At 31.3% G+C, this 6,000-nt stretch overlaps 1 protein-coding gene across 1 annotated transcript in view; it reads right to left on the bottom strand.

The window, feature by feature from the left end:
* Positions 1–1,686: 1,686 nt before the first annotated feature.
* Positions 1,687–6,000, bottom strand: part of si:ch1073-513e17.1 (sialin) — a 25,268-nt gene continuing 20,954 nt past the window's right edge. Inside the window, exon 12 of the mRNA XM_061897202.1 lies at positions 1,687–4,602. The gene's annotated coding sequence lies outside the window, so the exon portion shown is untranslated. The remainder of the gene's footprint in view (positions 4,603–6,000) is intronic.

Raw genomic sequence — 6,000 nt, 5'->3', positions numbered from 1 at the left:
TTGATGTCCCATAATTTAGACTTTATCTCATAATTATGACTTTTTTGTCTTACAATTATGAATTTTTATCTCATGCAGTAATTTCTACTTTATCTCACAATTTAGACTATTTAACCATATAATTATGATCATTTTTGTCTCATTTCAAAATAATTTCCTCATAATTTAGACATTTCTCTCATGGTCTCATATTTAAAAAAAAAGAAATCTCATAATTCTGACTTTATCTGATAATTTTGACTGTCTATCTGCTAGTTATGCCATTTTATCTAATAATTTTGACTTTCAGACTTTATCTGATAATTATTACTTTTTAATCACATAATTCAGACTTTTTATCTGATAATTAGGACTTTATATCTCATAGTTTTTGCATTCTTGTCGCATAATTTAGACTTTAACTCATAATTTCTACTCTATCTCACAATTTAGACTTGTTAACTCATAATTGAGACTTTTTAACCATATAATTATGATTATTTTTGTCTCATTTCAAAAATAATTTCCTCATAATTTAGAATGTTTTCTTATGGTCTCATAATTAAAAAATATATATCCAAAAATTCTAACTATCTGATAATTTTGACTTTCTATCTGCTAGTTATGCCATTTTATCTCATAATTTTGACTTTCAGACTTTATTTGATAATTATTACTTTTTAATCACATAATTCAGACTTTTTAATCTGATGATTAAGACTTTATATCTCATACTTTTGACATTCTTGCCACATAATTTAGACTATCTCATTATTATGACTTTTTTGTCTTACAATTATGATTTTTTATCTCATAATTTCTACTTTATCTCACAATTAAGACTTATCTCATAAATTTGACATTGATGTCACATAATTTAGACTTTATCTCATAATTATGAGGTTTTTTTGTTACAATTATGATTTTTTTTCTCATAATTTAGACCTGTTCTCTCATAACTGAGACTATTTAACCACATAATTATGATCATTTTTGTCTCATTTCAAAATAATTTCCTCATAATTTAGACATTTCTCTCATGGCCTCATAATAAAAAAAAAATCTCAAAATTCTAAATATCTGATAATTTTGACTTTCTATCTGCTAGTTATGTCATTTTATCTCATAATTTTGACTTTCAGACTTGAGACTATTTAACCACATAATTATGATAATTTTTGTCTCATTTTAAAATAATTTCCTCATAATTTAGACATTTATCTCATGGTCTCATAATTAAAAAATAAAATACAAAAAGTATCTAATCAATCTGACAATTTTGACTTTCTATCTGCTAGTTATGCCATTTTATCTCATAATTTTGACTTTCAGACTTTATCTGATAATTATTATTTTTAATCACATAATTCAGACTTTTTAATCTGATAATTAAGACTTTATATCTCATACTTTTGACATTCTTGTCACATAATTTAGACTTTATCTCATAATAATGACTTTTTTGTCTTGCAATTATGAATTTTTATCTCATATTTTCTACTTATAATTTCTACTTTTTCCTCATAATTACGACTTTTTATGTCACCAATATGACTTACCTGTACCATGGGGGTCTTTTTTTTTGGTGGCGGAAATGGCCTTCCATAGATTTTTAATAAGAAAAAAAACATTTTTAATGTCATTTTGTTATCAAATTCTTTTTTGCGCTATCTGCTGGTCACAAAGTAAAAACAGAACAACTTGCAATATGATTAAGTCCAGTTTGTCTTTAATATTGTTTTGAATTGTGTCCATTAACATTCTTCGCATAGCAAAGTATAAATAAATACACTTAAAGCTAGTACAGACAAGTTCAATAAACACTCCTGGTTTTCGTAAGCATTATTACTGTTGAAATATTACCACAAGGATATCATCCATTGCAGAGTTGTCCAGAATGTGGCCAGTGGCACCTTCTGAAAATACTATTAAAAGAAAAAAACCATACAAAAGTGGAATAAAAGAGCATACGGGTAAAATGGAAAGAGAAAAAGCTGCAATGTAGGCTGTTTTCAAAAAATATTAATACATCAAAATCATTGTTGTTAATTACTTATGTACCTATTGAAAGATCAAAGTACTTCACGTTAAATATTCCACTTTCAAATATTTTTTGGGGAAAATACTGCATATTTAGTGTCTGCCCTTAACAAAACAAATGTTTTCTTTGATAAAAAGGGCATTTAAAAAACAAAATTAAAAAAAAAAGAACACAAAACAATGATAAGAAATGATACTCAACAAATAGATCTGAAGTTGATCTGGAGACTTAAGTGTTAAAAATATTAAATACAAAATGTATGATTTATTGTTTACACTTTTTTGAGTGTTAAGTAGTTTAATGACCCTGAGAATTATAGTGAGATCTTTTAAAAAAAAAAAAAACAGAAGACAATGAATCAAAATCAACATTAACAATTACTGACCTATTTAAGTCTCCAGTTACTTTTGATGGGGAAAATGTTGCATATTTTGTCTTTTTGCCACAAAAAAAGTAATTTATTTAAAAAAAAAAAAAGGGCATTAAACATAAAAACAACAGAACAACTTCATATCGATACATAGATCTGGAGTTGCTCTCGAGACATAAGTGTTAAAAAAATATATATATGACTTCATTTTAACATTTTTATAACTGAAACCCTTCTGGGTCCCAGGTACCAAATGTGAGGGGAGCCCTATATGTTAAAAAAAATCCATCCAATTAAAAAGAAGAAAATGGCACCCGTATGTTAAGATTTTATCAGTGTCAAAAGTTTGGACGCCCCTGAGCTATTGTGTTATTATACGTAAGGCTTTTGGTGTAATAAATGCAAAAAGTGCTTCTTTGGAAATCCAAAATATACAAAAGCTGTGCCGCACAAGTGTAGCTAAAGCGACATTCAGGTTCTATATGAAAACAACAAACACCAATTTAAAAAAGCTATAAAAAAAAACAATTAATAGTACCGTATTTTTCGGATTATAAGTCACACCGGCCGAAAATGCATTTTAAAGAAGGAAAAAAAACATATATGTCTCGCTAGAGTATAAGTCACATTTTTGGGGGAAATTTATTTGATAAAATCCAACACCAAGAATAGACATTTGAAAGGCAATTAAAAAAAAAAAAAATAGTGAACAACAGGCTGAATAAGTGTACGTTATATGAGGCATAAATAACCAACTGAGAAGGTGCCTGGTGTATTAAAGCAACATATCATGGTAAGAGTCATTCAAATAACTATAACAAATAGAAAATGCTATATGTTTACCAAACAATCTGTCACTCCTAATCGCCACTTAAGCACGTTGTCCAGTTTACATTTGCTGTGACAACTGGAAACACACAAGCGTCCACCAGGGGGCAGCGTAGCGTACCCAGATGTAAATCATCTTTGGCACAATCAGCTTTTTCATATAAAGCCATAAAGGAATTGAACAACCTCACAACAAACTTGAAAAGTCAAACAGATTACTCTTCATTCACTGTTGAAGTTAAAAAGTGGCTTTGGAGCAATCAAAGCTGCTCACACAGTCAATAAGGTGGACACTATGTTTGACACATCAACTTAAATTGTTTTATTTATCCATGAGAGCATTTTTGTTCTAAATTGTGAGGTGTGTCTGTTAATATGATGATGACAGATGTGAACAAGAGCATGTATTGTAATTGTGTGATGATGTAAATGAGGTGTGGCTGTATTGTATTTGAAGCAGGGCATTTTAGATAGATAGATAGATAGTACTTTATTGATTCCTTCAGGAGAGTTCCTTCAGGAAAATTAAAATTCCAACAGCAGTGTACAGAGTTGAGATCAATTTAAATAAAAGTAAAAAGTAAATAATGGGGGTTTAAATGGAAACAAAATAGAGAAATATTGCAACAAGAATAAAAAAATAAAAAGCAACAATGGGAATAAAAATATAAGAGTAAAATAAGAATATAACAAGACAAAGTAGGCATTAGTGACCATGTTATGAAAAACGTATTGCACTGTTAATGTTTTGCATCCCCTGTCATCCTTGTACCCCCCGTCCCCGCCCTAGAGAGGAGTTGTACAGTCTAATGGCGTTATGACTTTTCTTAATTTGATTACATGCTATGATATGATTTTATTGTCCTAATTTTATTGCATGATTTTTGTATCCCTTTTATTTAGGTAACCAGGGATTGCAGATGGAAATTAGCTATTTAGTTATAATCTGGAACAGAACATATCTGTCTTTGAGCTTAAAGTTTTTTGTGCGTTGTCCCTTCAAATAAAGACTAAACTAAACTAAATCCGATGAAATCTTCCTCGGTGTCGCTTCTAAACAACTCTGCCAACTCCAAAAAATACACAACGTGCCGTTTCCTCTTCTATCTTATTTGATGTTTTACGGTAACGCGTTAATAGTTTCACACATAAATCGCTCGAGAGTATAAGTCGCACTATGAAAAAAACTGTGACTTTTCATCCGAAAAATACGGTATGTATAAAAAAATAAATACATTACAGAGTAACAACAACCTTTAGATTGTTAAATACTAGCTGTGTTGTGCGGAAAGTAAACTGCATAGTTGCTAGTTTGTAGCAGTAGAAGTAGGTAGTTTCCTCCAAAGGTCTTGATGCAGGGTGGGGCCCAGCTCTTTGGAACATTCTAAAAATACATAAAAAAGAAGATTAAAATGAAATGTGGACCCGAATAAAAAAGTAGACGAAAAAAAAAAAGGATCCGGATCGGCCCCAAAATGCAATCCCTTGTAGGAAAACCCTCGTCTCCATGGCAACGTCCCTGTCGCTTTCACTCATTTTCCGCTTTTCCACTAACGCAGGGGTAGGCAACCCAGAACGTTGAAAGAGCCATTTTGGAGCCAAATAACATAACGGCCATTCATATAAAACTTGCGGGCCGCACTAACATTAAACTTTCATATTAAAGTGGGGGCCGCAAAATGACGTCTCGCGGGCCGCAATTGGTGTCTGAGACCCCTGATTTAGTGTATGAATATTCAGTATATAAACATTTTGTGTTTAGACATCCAGTAATAATAATCGATCACCTCTAGTGGGCATAATGCAGCATACTTAACATTAAATGCGGCAACCCCGGATATTTTAAACCTATAAAAACGATTGCAATGGTTAGATTCTGCACTTTTGAGTGACATATGGGTTACTATGGTAACCATAGGTGGCTCTGCATCATGCAAACTAGGCATGAACAGAGTGGGGCAGAGTCAGTGAATTATATTTATATAGCGCTTTTCTCTAGTGACTCAAAGCGCTTTTACATAGTGAAACCCATTATCTAAGTGACATTTAAACCAGTGTGGGTGGCACTGGGAGCAGGTGGGTAAAGTGCCTTGCCCAAGGACACGACGGCAGTGACTAGTTACTTATATATCCAGAATGAAAGAAGCGGAGTGAACCCTCCTGTCAGTCCTCCACTGTCTTTGTCCTTGTGGGTGGAGGCGGGGGACGCCACCATACACACACTTTGATTGATTGATTGAAACTTTTATTAGTAGATTGCACAGCACAGTACAATTGACCACACAACTGTAACACCCGAATAAGTTTTTCAACTTGTTTAAGTCGGGGTCCGTGTCAATCAATACGTTAATCAACACACACAAGTTGAAGCTCGTAACGTAGAATAAATTTAGACTTTATCTCATAATTTGTACTCTATCCCACAATTTAGACTTGTTAACTCATAATTGAGACTTTTTAACCATATAATTATGATTATTTTTGTCTCATTTCAAAATAATTTGCTCATAATTTAGAATTTTTTTCTTATGGTCTCATAATTAAAAAAAATATATATAGCTCAAAATTCTAACTATCTGATAATTTTGACTTTTTATCTGCTAGTTATGCCATTTTATCTCATAATTTTGACTTTCAGACTATCTGATAATTATTACTTTTTAATCACATAATTCAGACTTTTTAATCCGATGATTAAGACTTTATATCTCATACTTTTGGCATTCTTGTCACATAATTTAGACTATCTCATAATTATGACATTTTTGTCTTACAATTATGA

This window comes from Nerophis ophidion, linkage group LG04 (assembly GCF_033978795.1).
Source record: "Nerophis ophidion isolate RoL-2023_Sa linkage group LG04, RoL_Noph_v1.0, whole genome shotgun sequence".
Lineage (NCBI taxonomy): Eukaryota > Metazoa > Chordata > Actinopteri > Syngnathiformes > Syngnathidae > Nerophis > Nerophis ophidion.
This window is presented reverse-complemented; position numbering and strand designations above follow the sequence as displayed.